Source organism: Cyprinus carpio, chromosome B5 (genome assembly GCF_018340385.1).
Source record: "Cyprinus carpio isolate SPL01 chromosome B5, ASM1834038v1, whole genome shotgun sequence".
NCBI classification, from domain to species: domain Eukaryota; kingdom Metazoa; phylum Chordata; class Actinopteri; order Cypriniformes; family Cyprinidae; genus Cyprinus; species Cyprinus carpio.
In genome coordinates, this window is record NC_056601.1 from 24,181,783 (window position 1) to 24,203,591 (window position 21,809).

Sequence of the window (21,809 nt, forward strand, 5' to 3'; positions counted from 1 at the left end):
AATCGCTAGGCTCAGTGACTCTCCAGTTTTGGCAGTTTTGCAGTATTTTTCCTGCTCATCTCGGGTCTGTTCGTACTGCTTTGACTTAACATCTCACATCTGACAGGAGCTTTTGGATACTGGTGTGCACTTTTCCAACAGTTTTATCACCAATCCTTGCCTCATTCCTGAGATCTCCAGAACACCCAAGGCTACGCACTCTAGCCACATGCACTCTACCTGGCCAGGCGGAAGTGCCCATAGACGGTGATTGTAAACAAAGGCGGGGGGAGCACAGAGGTCTAAGAGCTAAGCTAAAGCTAAAGCTCTCTTTACCCAGCATTTTCCTCGCTTATGTGCAATCACTGGTAAACAAAATGGACAAGTTAGGACTTCGTATCACCCACAGTAAGAGACTTTTGGATTGCAATGTCATGGTTTTTACAGAAACATGGCTACACAGCGACAGACCCAGTAATCCCTTACGAAAAAGAAGTTTATGCAAGTGTGCTATTAGTATACTTATTTTAAACTAAAAATAGGAAAGTATACTTTTAGTTTACTTTTTATGTACTTCTCAGAAATGGCTTTATGTACTTCTGAGATATATACTTATAATGACAATTAAGTATACTTGACTTATACTTACAAAAACTCAAAATATACTTGAACTTTACTTAAGTATACTTAATAAAATAAACTTGAAGTATACTACTTTTTGGTAAGGGATGCTATTGAGCTAGCCGGATGCTACACACTCCGGGCAGGTTTTAATACACAGACTGGAGTATGTTTGCTTCTCTGGCTGCCTGTGGCTCTCACACAGACATTGATATCTAAATCTCCTCTGTAATGGAATACATCAACACCACCACTGACAGTGTTACAACAGAGAAACAGATCACAGCTTACCCTAATCAGAAACCATGGATGAAGAAGGAAGTGTGACTCCTGCAAAAGCCCACAACACTGCCTTCAGATCAGATGACTCTCAGGCCTACAGCAAATCCAGGGCTAACCTGAGGAGGGGCATCAAAAAGGCCAAGTACTGCTACAAGCTAAAGGTAGAGGAACACTTTTCAAACTCTGACCCCTGACGCATGTGGCAGGGCATCCAGGCCACAAGGGACTACAAGCCAAGCAACTACAATCCTACAAACCCACACTGGACCCACATCAATTTGCCTACAGTAGCAATGGGAGCACAGAGGATGCAGTATGCACAGTGCTGCACTTGGTACTCACACACTTGGACAATAACAAAACATATGTACGGATGTTGTTTGTTGACTTCAGCTCAGCATTTAACACTGTCATTCCCTCCAAGCTGACCACGAAACTTGGAGACCTGGACATTAACACCTCCCTCTGCAGCTTGATTATGGACTTTCTGACCAACAGACCTCTGTATGTTAGGTCAGGCCAAACCTGCTCCACCACCATCACACTCAACACCGGCGTACCACAGGGCTGTGTGCTGAGCCCATTCCTCTACTCCCTCTACACTCACGACTGCAAGCCTGTGCATGGATCCAACTCCATCATTAAGTTTGCAGATGACACCACGGTGATTGGCCTCATCAGAGACAATGAGCTTTACATGCTTCTCCTAGGCTCCATTCTCCAGAAATATAACATTAACTATCATTGCTACGATGTCCTTCAACTTTACCTTCCAATCAAACTTGAAAATGACTCTTCTTTACAACTTCTTTTCTCATTTTTTGATGAAGTGAGACTTGGATGGGCAAAAATTTATTGCAACTGAACACTGACAAAACTGAGGTGCTTCTGCTAGGCCCCACTGCACTCAATACTACTCTTACAAGTAGGTTAGGTTCCCGTAATGATAACTTACAACACCATGTAAAAAAAATCTAGGGGTCCATTTCGATCCATTACTACAATTTGACAAGCATATAATCACAGTTGTAAAGAGTAGCTTCTTCCACCTCAGATCTGTTGTAAAAGTAAAACATTTTCTCTATCAAAAAGATCTTGAAATTGTCATTCAAGCACTAATCTCTTCCAGGCTGGACTATTGTAACTCTCTGTTTGTCGGCCTTCCTCAAAGCAATTTATCTTGGCTTCAGATGGTTCAAAATGCGGCAGCCAGATTTTTGACAGGAACAAAAAAGAGGGAGCATACAGTATTACTCCTGTTCTTGCTTCATTGCACTGGCTCCCTATTAAATTCAGAGTTGATTTTAAGGTCCTTTTTTTGTATACAAGGCATTGCAAAAGTCAGCCCCGGATTATATCTGTGATCTTATCCAGCCATATACAACCTCTAGGTCATTACGATCTTGCAACCAGCTTCTTTTATCTGTCCCTCATTCTTGCTGTAAATCCAAAGGTGACAGAGCTTTCGCTGTTGCTGCCCCTAAACTCTGGAACAGTTTACCCTTTTACTATCAGGGCCTCTCCATCGCTCTGTGTTTTTAAATCAAACTTAAAGACTTATCTTTACACCCTTGCATTTGAGTGATGCTGTGTACGGTACTTTTGATGTTTTGTTTGTTTGTTTTTAATATGTACAGGTCCTTCTCAAAAAATTAGCATATTGTGAAAAAGTTCATTATTTTCCATAATGTAATGATAAAAATTAAACTTTCATATATTTTAGATTCATTGCACACCAGCTGAAATATTTCAGGTCTTTTATTGTTTTAATACTGATGATTTTGGCATACAGCTCATGAAAACCCCAAATTCCTATCTCAAAAAATAAGCATATTTCATCCGACCAATAAAAGAAAAGTGTTTTTAATACAAAAAAAGTCAACCTTCAAATAATTATGTTCAGTTATGCACTCAATACATGGTCGGGAATCCTTTTGCAGAAATGACTGCTTCAATGCGGCGTGGCATGGAGGCAATCAGCCTGTGGCACTGCTGAGGTGTTATGGAGGCCCAGGATGCTTCGATAGCGGCCTTAAGCTCATCCAGAGTGTTGGGTCTTGCGTCTCTCAACTTTCTCTTCACAATATCCCACAGATTCTCTATGGGGTTCAGGTCAGGAGAGTTGGCAGGCCAATTGAGCACAGTAATACCATGGTCAGTAAACCATTTACCAGTGGTTTTGGCACTGTGAGTAGGTGCCAGGTCGTGCTGAAAAACGAAATCTTCATCTCCATAAAGCTTTTCAGCAGATGGAAGCATGAAGTGCTCCAAAATCTCCTGATAGCTAGCTGCATTGACCCTGCCCTTGATAAAACACAGTGGACCAACACCAGCAGCTGACATGGCACCCCAGACCATCACTGACTGTGGGTACTTGACACTGGACTTCAGGCATTTTGGCATTTCCTTCTCCCCAGTCTTCCTCCAGACTCTGGGACCTTGATTTCCGAATGACATGCAAAATTTGCTTTCATCCGAAAAAAGTACTTTGGACCACTGAGCAACAGTCCAGTGCTGCTTCTCTGTAGCCCAGGTCAGGCGCTTCTGCCGCTGTTTCTGGTTCAAAAGCACACGCCTGTGCACGGTGGCTCTGGATGTTTCTACTCCAGACTCAGTCCACTGCTTCCGCAGGTCCCCCATCGGTCCTTCTCCACAATCTTCCTCAGGGTCCGGTCACCTCTTCTCATTATGCAGTGTTTTTTGCCACACTTTTTCCTTCCCACAGACTTCCCACTGAGGCGCCTTGATACAGCACTCTGGGAACAGCCTATTCGTTCAGAAATTTCTTTCTGTGTCTTACCCTCTCGCTTGAGGGTGTCAATGATGGCCTTCTGGACAGCAGTCAGGTCGGCAGTCTTACCCATGATTGCGGTTTTGAGTAATGAACCAGGCTGGGAGTTTTTAAAAGCCTCAGGAATCTTTTGCAGGTGTTTAGAGTTAATTAGTTGATTCAGATGATTGGGTTAATAGCTCGTTTAGAGAACCTTTTCATGATATGCTAATTTTTTGAGATAGGAATTTTTGGTTTTCATGAGCTGTATGCCAAAATCATCAGTATTAAAACAATAAAAGACCTGAAATATTTCAGTTGGTGTGCAATGAATCTAAAATATATGAAAGTTTAATTTTTATCATTACATTATGGAAAATAATGAACTTTTTCACAATATGCTAATTTTTTGAGAAGGACCTGTATATATAAATATTTTTATTTTATTTCCCTTTTTAATTTTTGATCTCTGTTGCTTTTTACATTTACATTTACATTTAATCATTTAGTCTAGAACAGAACACGTAGCTATGTTTTTTTCCCCCCAAGAATAGAATAGAATAGAATAGAATAGAATAGAATAGAATAGAAAACAAAACAAAACAAAACAAAACAAAACAAAAGGTAAGTGCTAGTATTAGTTGGTCAAGTGCTGGTGAAAAAGATGTGTCTTTAGATGTTTTTTGAAGATGAGTAAAGACTCAGGGGTTCGAATTGAGATTGGGAGGTCATTCCACCAGCTGGGCACAGTCCAGGAAAAGGTCTGTGAGAGTGATTTTGAACCTCTTTGGGATGGCGCCACAAGGCGCCGTTCACTTGCAGAACACACGCTTCTGGAGGGCACATAAGTTTGAACTAGTGAGTTTAGGTATATTGGTGCCGTGCCAGTGGTCGTCTTGTAGGCAAGCATCAGTCCCTTGAATTTGATGCGAGCGGCTACTGGTAGCCAGTGTAACCTGATGAGGAGAGGAGTAACATGAGCTTTTTTTGGTTCATTGAAGACAACTCTCGCTGCTGCATTCTGGATCAGTTGCAGAGGCTTGATAGAACATGCAGGAAGGCTCGCCAAGAGAGCATTACAATAGTCCAGTCTGGAGAGAACAAGAGCTTGGACAATAAGTTGTGTGGCTTGCTCTGACAGGAAGGGTCTGATCTTCCTAATGTTGTATAAGACAAATCTGCAGGACTGGGTCGTTGTAGCAATATGATCTGTGAAGCGTAACTGATGATCGATCACAACTCCTAGGTTTCTGGCTGTCCTGGAAGGAGTTATGGTTGACGAACCCAGCTGTATAGAGTGGTTGTGATGAAACGATGGGTTAGCTGGAACCACAAGCAGTTCTTTCTTAGTGAGGTTGAGCTGAAGGTAATGGTCCTTCATCCAGCTAGAAATGTCTCTCAGACAGGCTGCAATGCGAGCAGCTACCGTCGGATCATCTGGTTGGAATGAGAAGTAGAGTTGAGTGTAATCAGCATAGCAGTTATAAGAAAAGCCATGCTTCTGAATGACAGATCGTAATGACGTCATGTTGATGGAGAAGAGAAATGGTCCAAGCACTGAGCCCTGAGGAACCCCAGTAGCAAGAAGTTGTGACTTAGAAACTTCACCCCTCTAAGACACCCTGTAGGACCTTCCTGAGAGGTAGGACTTAAACCACAGGAGTGTGGTTCCAGAGATGTCCATCTTTCTGAGGGTGGATAGTAGAATCTGGTGGTTAACTGTGTCAAAAGCAGCAGACAGATCCAGCAAGATGAGTACTGAGGTTTGGAGGCTTCTCTCGCCAGTCACAAGGCTTCAGTAATGGAGAGCAGGGCAGTCTCAGATGAGTGGCTGCTTTTGAAGCCAGATTGGTTGCTGTCCAGGAGGTTGTTCTGTACAGGAAACATAGAGAGTTGGTTGAACACAACTTGCTCAAGTGTCTTTACAATGAATGGAAGAAGGGATACCGGTCTGTAGTTTTCTAAAAGTGCTGGATTTAGAGATAGTTTCTTAAGCAGTGGGCTTACCCGAGCCTGCTTAAATGCTGTGGGAAATGTACCAGAGCGAAGCAAGGTTTTGATAATGTGAGTAAGTGAAGGTATGACTGAAGAAGAAATTTCCTGAAGGAGGTGAGTGGGGATAGGATCAAGTGGACAAGTAATAGGATGATTGGAAAGGATAAGTTTGGAAACGTTCGTCTCTGAGAGTGGAGAGAAGGAAGAGAAAGAGTGTGTATTAGTCGTTATGAAGTTATCATCAGTCTGCGGTGTGGAGAATTGGTCACTGATGGTTCTTGTCTTATTTGTGAAGAAAACTGCAAAGTCATCAGCTGTAAGAGTTGATGAAGGAGGAGAGGAAGGAGGACAAAGAAGAGAATAGAAAGTTTTGAAAAGTGAGCGAGAGTCAGAAAATTTGTTAATTTTATTGTGGTAGTATGTTGTTTTAGCAGTGAAGACATTTCCAGAGAAGGAAGAGAGGAGTGACTGATACACACTGAGGTCAGAAAAGTTTCTTGATTTGTGCCATTTCCTCTCTGCAGCCCTGAGTTTAGAGCGATGTTCACGGAGAACATCAGACCGCCAGGGGGCAGATGGGGTGGTATGTGCTGGTCTGGATGACAGTGGGCAAAAGTTGTCCAAGCAAGAGGTTAGAGTGGAGCAAAGAGTGTCAGTAGCACTGTTCGTGTCCAGTGCTGAAAACTGAGAGAGTGAAGGAAGTGAGGATGAAACCATAGATGATGGGCAAGAGGGAGAGAGTGAGCGTAGGTTGCGTCGAAGGGTGACCTGCGGAGGAGTGTGTGCCTTATCTGTATATTTATTGTACATTTGTAACATATTGTAGACACTATTTATCCTGTACTTATTGCTTATTGCACTTCTGGTTAGATGCTAACTGCATTTCGTTGCCTTGTACCTTACATGTGCAATGACAATAAAGTTGAATCTAATCTAATCTAATCTGAAGAAGAAAAAAAAGCCTCTTAAACCAGTTTAGGTTGCTGGTCTTAGCTGGTTTAAGCTAAAAAAAGCTCCCAAAACACCCTCAAAAATCAGTCAACAAACCAGAATCATTCATACCAACTTAAAACATCACAAAAAACCCAAAAAATCAGTCAACAAACCAGTTTTGTTTAGTGGCATTGTGAGCAAGAGGGGTAATGCTACAACAAGTTCCTTGTATGCAAAATGATCTCCAGTCTTGGACAAGGTGCATAAGAAAATAAAATTACAGGTTAAATAAATTACTCACCCTCATGCCATGCCAAACCTGTACAACATTCTTTCTTCTGTGGAACATAAAAAAGAGAGAGATTTTTAAAGATTGGTTCTTTCTTTCTTATTTGTTTGTTTGTTCGTCGATACAATGGAAGTCAATGGGTACCAAAACTGTTGGATTAAACATTCTTTAAAAATGTTGTCTTCCACAGGAGAATGTTACACAATTTACATTTTTAAAATGGCATTCTTCATTTCCTCTGTTCATGATTTTTCCTGTTTGTTTTAATAGAGAGCAATTGAGACTGGTGCAGAGGAAAAAGGAAACTAATGCCTTATGTGACTCAACCCACCTCATCCATTGAACAAGGAAAAAACTATACCTGTAAATTACAGTACATCAGGCTAGTCCTGAGGTAGGCGTGTTTCAATAGGCATTCTTGAAGATGGGTTTTTAACACTGGTGAGCGATTGATGAATGTGTTAACTGCAAAGTACTGGAGAAGGTTCAAGCTGTTCAGGATGGGGGACTGCTGCTTGTCAAGTGAAGACAGAGAAAGCATCAGGATTCACAAAGAAATTGAGAGACAACTTAAGCTGGACAAACGGGATTCATCCCAACAACTGAAACTTTTGCTTTTAGTAATTAACTACTTATTATTTTATTATGTTTTTTTTTTTTAATTTAAGTAATTAAACTTCTATTTTTTTAGTGACACCTGAAAATTTGTAGTGGTCAGTGTAAATAAATTGTTCAGCATATAAAACAATTAAATTGCCAGATGATATGTACTAAAGCTTTTATACATTAATTATAAGGCTCACAGAATTCACACTTCCAATGTTTATATGATATGTCTCCTCTGACTGTCAGCGGTCACATGCAAATATATGCAAAAGGATGTCAATGGAAAGCCATTCATTCTCACACAGCACAGCATTATTTTCTGTTCTTTATGAAACTAAAATGCAAGTAAGCATGTCGAGATATTTGCAAAAAGCATGCAAACAGGAACAATGTGTGAATTCCTAGCGTAAGATCTACTGATAAGATCAGCTCCATCATGTCCTATACGTGTATTTGCATCATAACGAACATAAGCAGTTATGTGTTTCAGTTCATTTATGTTTACCTTTATATGTACTTATGCATTTTACACTACATTTTAGGTTAAGTTTGTTTCTAATCAGCTGACTCAATGCCAGTTTAATAGAAGAACAGATGATTGAGCTTATCCAGTGTGTCCTTGTTTTAACCATGATAAAAATCTCCACCCTTTTAGCAAAACTCCACAATAACAAACCATTCACACACAGGACAGTTGGCGGTAATCATTTACAGCCAGCACTGCAATGTCAAAATTATTTTTGTGTGGATGCATATGGCAACCTTTCGTGTTATCAAACTCAAGAGACTGAGTTTGGTGTTCTGTGTGGTTTTCTCTGTTATTCAGTTTTGAAGCAAAATACGCTTTTGATGATCAATGACTTGATTGCACAGATATTATTTGAACTGAACTGAGCTGGACGATGACATGACTGAATCAATGATGAACAGACTTTAACTGAGAATTTGACTGTTTACTATTGTCCTTTTGCATTATTGACACACTATTTTCCTATTTAATAATGTAAAGCTGCTTTGACACAATCTGTATTGTTAAAAGAGCTATATAAATAAAGGTGACTTGACCACAAAGAGAGACACAAAAATAAAACATCAATAATCAGCAATACTTATCACAATAATCTCATTTAAAAGTTATTAAACACGTTATTGTATTGTAGTGTATAGACTATTTTGTTAAATGATAGTTTCTAAATATAGTTGTTTAACTATGGTTTCATATTAAAACAAATCATATTCAAACTATTCATACCTTACTGGCATACCATTCTGATCACACAATAACAATATTCATATCCTAAAGCAAACATGCAAATTAGAAAATTCATACCAAAAAATGAGCATTAGTCAATACACAATTTCCCTCTAAAAAATATCATTATAAAATAGAAAATCTCCCTTCATATTCTTGCATAAGAATTTCTGTTCCTGAAGGACTATTTGCAAAATAACAGTTTAAACACTTACATTATTAAGAAATAGTTCACCCCAAAAAAAGACCATTGTGTCATGTATTCATCCTTACTGAATGTTTGTTACAGATTTTGTTATGTGTAACAAAAAAGGGAGATTTTTTGAGGACTGACCAAGCTGGTTTTCATGCCATACCAGATTTGAATATGTAGAAGTGTACATGAGATATACGACAACTGTGGCCGAGGGATGATTATTAGAATCAGATCGGAACCAATAATGCAAACTTCAGGATTTATGAGACAAATTCAAATGTAGCTCAAGTAGGCCTATCATTTTTCAGCTCAATAACATATACAGCACATTCAAATTCCACCAGAACAGGAATATTGTATACATGAAGGACATATGAAAAAAAAAGGCAGATCAATGTAATCAGTCCTTAGTTATAAGGCCAAGTTGAGAACTTGCTATTTGGAACTAGGCATTGGCCGGTATAAGACTTTGACGGTATGATAACCTTAAGCAAAAATATCAGTTTCAAGGTATCACAGTGTTGTTGTTACAGCTCTGGAATGTGTTATTTTTAAATGACTGGGTAGAAATATATATATATATATATATATATATATATATATATATATATATATATATATATATATATATATATATATATATATATATATTTATTTTATTTATTTATTTATTTTTTCTTGCTGGACACAATATATTTTGTTTTTGACCAACATACAGAATATTAGAAACAGTAGAATTAGTTTATTTTTTCTTTGATTTGTTTCCTAAAAAGAAAAAAATATAAAGACTGACATCTTTATTTAAACTAAATCTGTAATTACAGTTATTTAATTTTAGTTATATAATTCATATACATATCATTTATATAATTTCATGTAATTTAGTTATATAGCAATAATCATACACATAATTTGATTTAATAATAACCCAAATTGAAGCAAAAACAGAATGTTCTGACAAGCTTTGTGAAATTATACTACATGCCCGAAAGAAACAAACAGCAGAAGCTCTGAATGAGATGTATATTCACTCTCTGGAACACCAGATGCAGACCAGATACCTGGTTACTGCTGTAAACAAAGCTGACCTGCGCTGAAACACTGCTTTAATATGAACTAAACAGAGACGAGATGAAAAGAAAATACCACGTAAAGTAAAGTCAGCTCCCCTCAGAAACACATTCATATAAACTCCCAAATCAATATTGAGGATTTTCTTCCAATAGGTTGTGCATCATGAACAGTGAGTGATCTGCCTTTTCTCTGTGCGTCAGTCTTCAGCGTCTCTGGCCTGTGTTAGCGGGCATTAAAAGACTTCATATTTTCACATAAATTACATTTTGGAAAATGATTGCATTGCAACCCAGTTTGTGTAAGTCCAGAACAGAGAGTTGCAATAAGGCAAAAAATGGCTGGTTGCCGAGTATACTTCGGCCATCTGTGCACCGTCGGCATTCAGTTATTTTCGTCATCAAGAGGGCTCGTGGACCGCCGCGCACCCCATGTGTACTACGCATGTGAGCTCATCCGTACGCGCTCATCTGCTGTTGAGTATAATTTTGCAAGCTGTGTGGACGCGGCTGTGCACGAGAAGGAAAGGAATGCTGAATGTGAAGTGTCCCCGGGCCTTAAGTTCGGCCATCCTACACACACGTGTCTGACCGCTTGCTGGCACCAACAGGAGGAGGAGGGGTCAGTGTTACTCTCTACACTGCACTCAGCCTGAGGGATTCCTACTCTTTCAGTCTTTGAGGAGACATGGAAAACAGCGCATACCGCAGGAACGGTATAATGGAAAATATTAGTGGTTTTGAAACCGCGGTATACCTTGAAACCGGTAATCGGCCCATGCCTATTTGTAACGCATACAAATGCAAAGAAATACAAAAAGAGTCACTTAGTCCAGTCTATTCTTTTTTTTAATACAAAGAAACTGGATTGTGACAAGACAAAGCTGTAAAAGAAGGTTCAAGTGAGTAAGGTTTAAGTAAGTACTACAGGAGTCAAAAAAAAATACATAAATTAAACATCTAATCCAAGAACTAACACAAAAAAAACTCAAAATAAACTTCTAAAATAATAATGCATGATGTCTCACAGCAAAAACTTTCCATGTCCTTCGACAGGCACAGGGGAGAGCGGAAAGAGTACTTTCATCAAGCAGATGAGAATCATTCATGGCAGGGGCTACACAGAGGAGGACAGGAGGGCCTATGCCAAGCTGGTGTTCCAGAATATCTTTGTTTCCATTCACAACCTGCTTCAAGCCATGGAGCACCTGAATATCCCTTTTGCTGATGAAAAAAACAAAGTATGCACCAGGAATTCTGAGACCAATCATATGTTTTATTAGACATGTTAAATATCTTAGCTCTCTCCTCATAACTAGAATCGTATCTGTGTTGTAGACACATGCGGCAATGCTTAAGAGTGTGATCCCCGAAACAGTACAGTCACTGGAGCCTAAACATGCTGAAGCCATCAAGAGTGTGTGGAAAGACCAAGGTCTCCAGAAATGCTTTGAACGCAGGAGAGAGTTCCAGTTATCAGACTCGACCAAATAGTAAGTGCACTGAAGATTTAATTGGTAATCATTGCATACTATGGCATGTGAATATGGGGAGTGAATGAATAGCACTTTCATCCATAATAATTACCCATGACCTTGCCCACGAGCAAGGCATTAAACCCCTAATTGCTGTGTTCACTACTCACTGCTGTGTGTGCACTTGAATGGTATAGGTTACTATACTTGCCCTACATGTCATGTTGTCACTTAAATAAATAAATAAATAAATAAATAAAAGATAAATAAATCCAATAGTGCCAGAAAGTGGTAATTATTATTTTTGTTCAGTTAAATCTTATATGTGACCCTATAACAATATCTTGCATCACATGTGAACCTGGTAGATATTATATATATATATATATATATATATATATATATATATATATATATATATATATATATATATTGCACATTTGCTCTCTGACTTGAGTGTAATAACTTTATGCTAGGGCCAAAGTGTAAGTATATATAAAGTGCCTTGTGAAAGTATTCATGCCCCTTCATTTTTTTTCCTTCACATTTTGTTATGAAGCAGCCTTATGTTAAACTGTTTTAAATTACTTTTTCCACATCAATCTACACTCCATTCACCATAATGACAAAGTAAAAACAGAATTGTCACAATTTCGTAAATGTATTAAAAATAAAAAACTGAATTACACATTCACATAATGCACATTGCATAAGTATTCATACCCTTAACTAAATATTTAGCTGAAGAACCTTAACGGCCTCAAGTCTTTTTGGTTATGATGCGACAAGCATTGCACATCAGCATTTGACAATTATCTGCCATTCTTCTCTTTGCCTCTTCTCCTCTCATGCTCTGTCAGGTTGGATGGGGGCAGATGCACATTTTCAGGTTTTTCCAGAAATATTTGATTGGGTTCAAGCTCAGGCTGTGGCTGGGGCACTCAAGGACATTCACAGAGTTGTCCATAAGCTACTCTTGCTGTGTGTTTAGGGTCATTGTCCTTTTGGAAGGTAAACCTTCTGCCCAGTCTGAGCTTCTGAATGATCTGGACTGGGTTTTCATTAAGGCTATCTCTATATTTTGCTGCATTGAGTGTTCCGTCTACACCGACGAGTCCCTCAGTCCCTGCCACTGAAAAACAGCCCCACAGCATGAGGCTGCTACAAGCACACTTTACTTTTGCTACTCGACAGGTGATGAGCAGAGCTGGTTTCCTTCGAACATGATGATTGGAAATGAGGTTCACAAAAAAACATAATCTCATTTATAAAGTGTTTTTTTTTTGTAAATTCCAATTGTGTTTTCATGTGTCTTAACTGAAGATAGGACTGAGTCTTGCCACACTGCCATAAAGCCCAGATTGGTGGAGTTTTGCAGAGATGTTTGTCCTTCTGTAGATTTCTCATATCTCCACATATGATCATGGAGCTCAACTAGAGTGACCATCGGGTTCTTGGTCACCACACTAACCAAAGCCCTTAGACGGCTCTAAGAAGAGTCCTGGTGTTTCAAACTTCTTCCATTAAGGGTAAGAGAGACTACATGCTTCTGTGACCCTTCAATGAAGCAGATTTTTTTCCTGAACTCTTTTTCCTGTGGCTGGACACAAACCTGGTTCTGAGCTGTACAGACAGTTCTTTTGACCTTAGGGCTTGATTTTTGCTCTGATATGCATTATCAGCTGTTAGACCTTTTAGTAACGCATGTGTGCCTTTCCAAATCATAAATTCAACTGAATTTGCCACAGGTTAACTTCACTTGAAGTGTAGTAACATCTATAAGCAATACGAATGCTCCTGAGCTAAATTTCAACTGTCCCAGATAAGGGTATGAATACTTAAGCAATGGAATCTTTTTATTTTTTTTTATTTTTAATAAATTTGCGAAGATGTTAAAAACCTGTTTTTTTGCTTTACAATTATAAGAAACAAATATCCATTGCCTCAAGATAAGCGATTCTGAAACTGACTCTCTGTGCGACAATCTCCTCTGGACTGCTCCTAATTCCTCCTGGGTCCTCATTCAATAAATACCTCTGTGTTGACCACTTACCTCTGTGTCCCTATCCTGTGTTGTGACAGAAGACCGGAACCACAAGACTTACCTTGCACCATGGGCATTCTCCTCACCCCTCAAGACCCAGGGAACCTACTCATGCGCTTTCAAGATGGCTGCCCGATTGAGGACTATGTAGAGGAGTTCCTCGAGCTCTCACATCAATTGCTCTGGAACGATAACACTAAAGACCATTTTCTGGTGCAGCTTAGACTATCTCTTGTATAATATTGATGGTATTCTGAGGTTGTGTGGATCACCATTTACAGTAGAGGAAGCACTTCCTCAGTCTGCTCCTGTGAGTAGGACTCCTGAAGCTTCCAGTATCTGCTCCAGCCACAGGGCTCGCTTCAGCCCACAGAGGGCTCCAGTCCCCAAATTTTTGCCCAGAGAGGGTTCCAGTCCCCGAGTTGAGGGCTCCTGTCCCCGAGTTTAGCCCAAGGAGGGCTCCAGGCTCGAATCCCTTTCCAGAGTGCACTCATGACCCCGTTCCTGCCAAGATGCCCGTAATTCGCTCTGGACTCCATGTCCCAGAATCCTTCCCGGCTCACACCTGTTGTCAGTCATAGTCACGATCACCATCACCTGGAGTTCTAATCACCCGCACCTGCTGCAACTTGTCAAGCTCTCCTTTATCTGCTCACTCTCCACACTCCCTCGTCATCCAGTCTACTGTTCACATCCCTGAACTATACCAGATTCTCTAGCTAAACTTACTTATGTTTGCTTACCTTAGATGTTCCTGTGCTCCACTGATCCCACTCTTCCACTTTTGTCCTGCAAAGAAACAAAGATCCATTACTTCAAGATAAGCCATTCTGAAATTGACTCTCTGTGTGACACTCACCTCTCGTCTGCTCCTAATTCTTTCTGGCTCTTCATTCAATAAATACCTCTGTGTTGACCACTTACCTCTGTGTCCCTAGCCTGTGTTGTGACAACATGTACATAAATGTACACACTCATTATGTAAACTCTTATTTTGGATGCAATTAATCGTTTGACAGCACTTGTATACATGCGTAAGATTTTAATGGAGTCTCTTGTATCAAGGCTGTATTTATTTAATCAAAAATACAGAAAATATTGTGAAACTTTATTGCAATTTCTAATATTGGTTTCCTTTTTAATATGCTCTGTTACTCTGATGCAGCACTGAATTTTCATCAGCCATTGCTCCAATCTTCAGTGTCACATAATTCTTCATAAATCATTCTAATGTGCTGATTTATTAGTGTTGAAACTGTTGTGCTAATAATATTTTGGAACGTGATACTTTTTTCTTTAAGTTAAAAAGGACAGCATTTATTCAAAATAGAAACCTTTTCTAACAATTTAAGTCTTTATCATGACTTTTTGTATCCATTTAACACATCCTTGCTGAAAAGTATTAATATCTTGAAAAAAGAAAGCATTTACCAACCCCAGACTTTTGAATAGTAGTGTATATTGTAACAGAATTTCTATTTTGAATAAATGGTATGGTATGTTATGGTGTGGTATGGTATGGGTTTTTTTTTTTTTTTTTTTTTTTTTTGTTACTTTTTACTTATCAAAGAATCCTGAAAAAGTATCACAGGTCCCAAAAAATATTATGCAGCACAACTGTTTCCAAGATTGATTATAAATCAGCATATTAGAATGATTTCTGAAGGATCATGTGACACTAAAGACTGGAGTAATCAAGCTGAAAAATTTATTTTAAAGTATAATAAAATTATTTTAAATTGCAATAATATTTCACAAAATTATTTTTTTTCTGTATTTTTTTGATCAAATAGATACAGCCATGATGAGCATTATAAACATATTTAAAAAACATTACAAATCTTACTGATCCCAAACTTTTGAACGGCAGTGTGTGTAAACATTTTATTACCAACTTATACTGTCACTGTGCAATAGTGATTTTTTTAAGAGATCTACTTTCAATTTAGAAGTAAACTGTAATTTAAATGAAAAAAGTAGCTGTAGCTCAGACTCAGACAAATCCCTGGTCATTGGTTTGATTCAGGGAATTCATGAACTGATAAATGTATGCAACTGAAGACTCTTTTTACCTCAGCACACAATCAAGTGTTTTACTACAGAAAATAAAAATTTATGACATATTGCATGATATATTAATTAAAAATATGTATCATTTTATCAAATGAAATTGAAACTTTATTTTGTGTTTGGTGAACTTTGGTGGCCATTTGGAGAAATAACTAAAAAGGAATTTTCGTGGTTTCTCAAAGTGTGTTGTATTTATTTATTTATTTATTTTGTTTACTAGTTACCTCGATGACATTGACAGAATATCTCAATCACTACACCTTAGAACACTCAGGATATTCTACGAGTCCGAATTCCAACAACAGGCATCATTGAGTACATCTTTGACCTCCAGACAGTCATATTCAGGTAACGGTTCATTATGGTGGTGTGAAGATGGATGACTGACTGTTACCCATTTTGTAATTCAAAACCACTTGTTTTTGTAGAATGGTGGATGTTGGAGGCCAAAAGTCAGAGAGACGGAAGTGGATCCATTGTTTTGAAAACGTAACTTCCATCATCTTTCTGGTGGCTCTGAGCGAGTACGACCAGGTCCTCTATGAGTGTGCAAATGAGGTTAGTCACTTCCATGCATTGTCTTAGTAGCTCTTCTAGGTTATTGAGATTTAGCATCATTACATCGTAGATGATTAAGTTGTTCATTCTGTTGATATGATTTTATACCTCCCCAGAACCGCATGGAGGAGAGTAAGGCACTTTTCAAGACAATCATCTCCTACCCCTGGTTCCAGGAGTCCTCTATCATCCTCTTCCTCAATAAAACAGATATCCTCAAGGAGAAGATCTCAAAGTCACATCTTGTAGACTATTTTCCACAATACAGAGGTTAGAGTGCCAAAACCACAGCTTAAGCATTTTTGTCTTGTTTTTAATTGAAACAACATGCATTTACATTGTTTTCATAGATAATTTGTCTAACCAAACTAGCTGATTTATCACTTGTTTCAAGTATAAAAATGTTAAAAACTGAAACAATTAGTACAGTGAGACTTGTATGAAAAAGCCACACTCTCTGACTAATTGTATTTTATTGTTTATTGATTCAAAAATATTAATACATGCCATTTACTGCAGCTATTTTAAAGCCATGAATAAATATTAGATATTATAATGAATATATATTTTACTTCACCCCAAAATGAAAATCATGTCATCATTTCCTCACCCACGTCATCGCAAATCCATAAGACTTAAAACATGTTTCATATTCTTTCAGCATTTTTGTCCATGTATTTAAAGTCCACCCAACCAAAAGTTTCACAAAAAAAAAGTAGTTTCTTGTTTTTTTGCTTACTACTGAACTCCAATGAAATGATAAAAAATGTATGTTATCTGTTCATTCCACAGGCCCTAAAAAGGACGCAGATGCCGCAATGAAGTTCATCTTGACTATGTATGAGGAGCAGAACTTGGACACACATAAAAGAATCTATGCACATTTCACCTGTGCAACCGACACCGAAAATATCCGCTTTGTTTTTGACGCAGTGAAGCACACCATTATGCGAAACAACCTCTCTGCCTTTAACTTGGGTTAAATGACAAAAGTACTTTTACATATATGGCTACATTGACCTCATTCAGTGATTCAGTGAAAATATTAATGTGATCTGTCTGTGACTACTGGGATAATGGCAAAGTGGATTCTGTGAATTTAGCATGTAGCCTACTTGCGTTGCCTGGAAATTAAAAGGATAGCCCACCCAAAAAGAAATACCTAATTTAGCGTTTTGCAGAAGAGAGAAAGTCATACAGTTTTGGAAATATATGAGGGTGAGTAAATGATAACAGAATTTTCATTTTGGGGTGAATTGTCCATTTAACTTTATTAGGGACAATATTTATTCTTTGGAATGGATTTTCAGGGGGTTCTTTCCTTCATGAGGGCATTTTTCCAACCATAGGCTATTAAAACCCAAATTATGCTTTATAGGCCCACAATAGAATAGAATAAAATTGATCAAATATTCTATAACAACGCAAAAACCAATTCAGTAATTATTAAATTAGGTTTCCCAGCCCTGACAACTTCCCATCCATATCCTATTCCTAAACTTCCCAGTGAACAAAAGCTACCCAAAGTCCAACCTTAAATCTGTGGTAAATGGCTATATTTTTATCACTGACACTTCATGTGGCCATCTGGGTGAGTGTCTGCTATTACATACTATTTCCACACAAGATTTGAATGAAATATGAATTAAGACAGGCTGGCATAAAAGACAGACTTTGAATCCATGCAAATCAATTGTAGCCACTGTCTTTGCTATTCAAATAGTCTCTCCAACACAGACATGGACACAAGAAAGATACTTCAGTACAGATAGTTTCAAATCTTTACATTCTCAAAATAACATGTTTGTATATATTTACTGTATGTACAGTTACAATTTCTAGTGTGACAACTGTATGGAAAGTCACAACTTCTAGTGTGATTCTTTAGGTAGAAGCTAAATTGATGTGTGACACTTTAGCATGTCATTAAAATGTTATTTATTCTTGCAACAGATGCAATACAGTTGTGTGTTTAGTGAGCCAAAATAAAACAGATTGCATATCAAATGCATTTTAACATTTAATTCTGTCAAGCAGTGGTTTATTTTTTTCATATAAGTGCCAAAACATGCAATCCCACTTTAAAAAAATTGTTGCATGAATACATCACAAATATCATAAGATAAAAGTTCGGAATATTGTTTTTTGTGCTACTTTTATGTCCTTACAAAAGAAAATCTTACAGTAATCTTATCAGTGAATATTTAAAATATTTTTATTATTATTATTATTATTTTTTTGATAATTGCTCTGATCTTCTGTGATCACATGGCAACTCAGCTGGTGTTAACGCAGAATTTCTTGTATTATTCATACATTGTTAGTAACAAAAGTGGACAAAATAAATAATGTACTGTAGGAAATAGACTCTGGTTAAGCAAGATAAAAGAAAAATCTTAATGTTACACCATCATTACTCCTCTAACATAATACCATAAATCTGCAAAATCTATAATGTTAATGTTTTATATATTAAGTCCTAAAATATTTGTATGCAATTATGATTATATGTTTTTAACTGAAAAAAAAAAAAGGTTTAAATGTGTGTGTTTTGAGCACTGAGATTGTTCGGCAGGGCTAAAGAGTGAATCTATAACTCCAGTCGTGATTTATAACTTTACACTTAGTTACCTCAGGTCTGGCACAGTTGCCATAGCGATGAACATTGGACCAAACACTTTTTGAGTAAGAGGTCATAGAGCACCTTCCATTGCTTCCTTTAACACAAGAGACTTGCAACAGAAAGCTGGTGAGTAGCTGAACACACAACACTGTTCTCGGTTTTCTCAACACTGTTGAGATCTTAAATCATAGAACACGACAAATCGTAATAGAACAGGAAACAGTTTTGAGTAAATTTTATCTTGTGGTTCAGGTGTAATCTCTTTTATGGACACATTGACAGGGCAGATTCAAAGCAGTGAATTTTTATGGGCGATCAGGAGAATGATCACCTTCCAGCACAAAGCTCTGTTTACAGTATAAAGCATAGTGACCACACTATAGGCTATGCAATTTGAGTATGAATGGTTATGACCTCATTTCAATTTAGTGACTTCATGGAATATATTATTTTTAATGATTAGTTACACTGTAGTACTGTAGTACTGTAGAACTGCGGAAAAGCTAACAGTAGTGGAAAACATGAAATGGAAAGCATCACAATTTACATTTTCCCTTATATTTCTTGATTAACATTAACTTTAACATTCAACATCATTCTAACTACTATTTGATTTATCCTGTCCAGAGATAATGGTTAATTTACTACCAGTACTAGCATGATGTAAAAAAGAACAACAATAATAAAGGTATTTATAATATAAAAATATATCATTCTTTTTTTCACAATACAGTAACAAGAATTGCATTTTCTCACATTATTTGAATGAGAAGTTTTGATGTAAATGTGAAAATTGTCATGAAAAGAATGTCATAATGCATTTTAGTGGTCAATATGCTTCAATTTCTTTATGCATTTTTTCCCCTTTTAACTTAGGGGTGAAATATGAAACTGAAATGGCAGGATTTGTGAGACACACACACACACACACACACACACACACACACACACACACACACACACACACACACACACACACACCAAAGTAAATGACAATATTTGTCAGTTACCATTAGTACCCTTTGTGAAAAAGAAGTGCACCTTATTGTATTTAATGTGCACTTGTACTTCAAACCTTAAAAGCATTTAAAAACTGTACTTGCAGATAATATAATATTAAGGAAATAAAAAAGACACTTACTTTATGTGTATGCTTTAATAATCTCTTACCTTGCTTTAAAAAACACAAATTTGTATGTGTTGACTAACATACTAAAGCATACACAAAGTACTTGATTTTGATTTTAAATGTAGTGTTCTGCTAGAATTCAATGTTACATTTAAAATTAATATATTTTAAATGTACTAAATTGCAACATATTTAAATACAATATGACAAGTTTCAATAGAAATTACATATATAAGTATATTAGTTTACCGTAAATACTTGTCAGTACACTCGGCAGTACACTTTAACCATATTTCAAAGACAATAAAATTGTGAAATTGCATATAAAGAATACTTACATAAGTCCTTCAAAAAAAAAAAAAAAAAAAAAAAACTATATGCATTTAATATAAATTTGAAATATAACATTGTATTGCGGCACCCGTGTTGCAAGTTGCCGGAAAACACAGCGTATTTCATTTCATTCATTGTCAAGTGCGCTCGTTCCTGTTTGTGTGCCAATCTGGCAACCTGCGTGTCCATAGACTGTATAAAAACAAGTCTGAGGAGGAGGGGCCGGGTGAAAAAAGACTTTCCAATATTTTTTATTTGGACTGCAATACCTAGTTCAACCACTCGGTTTCAATCTTACATACAGATCCTTTAATGAGCATGAACAGGCTCTGTGAAGATCTCTGGCTCTCACAGACAGACTCATTCATGTCTCTTTACTCATCTGCACAGCCAGACTCACTAACAGTTCACCTGTGCAGTCAGACCCATCAGCTTCATTTATCCTCACAGCAGTGCTGCTGCTGAGTCTCACTAGTTTGTATCTCAAGCTCTGGGCGGAGAGAACAGCCTCACGCCCTTATTTGGTGCTAAACAGGGTCACATGACCACAAAATGGTGGATGCTCTAGGCAGTAGGAGAGCCGAGCATCCCTGACTCTGAGAGACACAGGCGCACATCCATGATCTGAAACCCAGGGCAGGAGACAGACCTGTGCCTCAGCCGTGGTGGTGAGTGCTCTAAGGGTAATTCTAGCAGGGGATGAAGGAAGCTTGTTGTTATTTGAAAACCTAAGCATTGAGATGGGAGGGAAAAAAGGAGGGATGTGAAATTTGTTTGTGATGCATCTTTGGTAGCGGAAGAGGTTTAGCATCATCATCCTTTATGATGCAAGACACGGGCAGCTGCGTTTGTTTGCGTTTGGATCATAAATGAGTGTTTGTCATGTTGAATACAGGCACATGTTGTATCGTAATAAGTCTATGTGACCTGCTTTGGTCATTATTCAAATTCATGGCTCTGCATGACCAGCTCATTTATTTGCCTACGTGTGTGCGATTGCATGTCTGTAAATGCGAATGTTTGTGGACACTGAGGCGGAAGAGTGATTCACAAACAACAGGGGAGAGAGAGCAGAAAGGAAGGGGTTGATGATGATGACATAATGCCCACCCACTTTTCATGTTTCCTGCTGTGGAGGATGGATGGATGGATGGATGGATTAATCCAACGTCTTGATGGAGTGAGAGAGCAACTGACCTTTTCACTTTCACCCTCACCCACTCTCTTTCTCTCCATCAACACACATTCTCTCTGTTTGAGAACTAGCAACCATCTGGCAGCTTATTGTAGACACTGCTGCGAGACAGGCTTCCCTTCTCACGTGGCTCTCTCTCTCTCTCTCTGTGTGTGTGTGTGTGTGTGTATGTATGCATAAATTCACACATGAATTCACACTGCTTCTGAATTCCAAATAGAGATGTTAAAGCAATGGTATGGCTAGATTTTTGGAGCAGGTTAGATTATACAGACTATGTTTTCTGTTGACAGTCAGTTTGTTGTGTATTGCAGCTGAAGCAAATGCAAGACTGATATTATAACATATTAAAGAGCTGCAAAATTTCCGGATTCACAGTATAAAGTGCA

At 37.8% G+C, this 21,809-nt stretch overlaps 1 pseudogene; it reads left to right on the forward strand.

The window, feature by feature from the left end:
- The first annotated feature begins 7,273 nt into the window (after positions 1-7,273).
- LOC109049083 lies at positions 7,274-18,126 on the forward strand (annotated as a pseudogene).
- Positions 18,127-21,809: the final 3,683 nt, after the last annotated feature.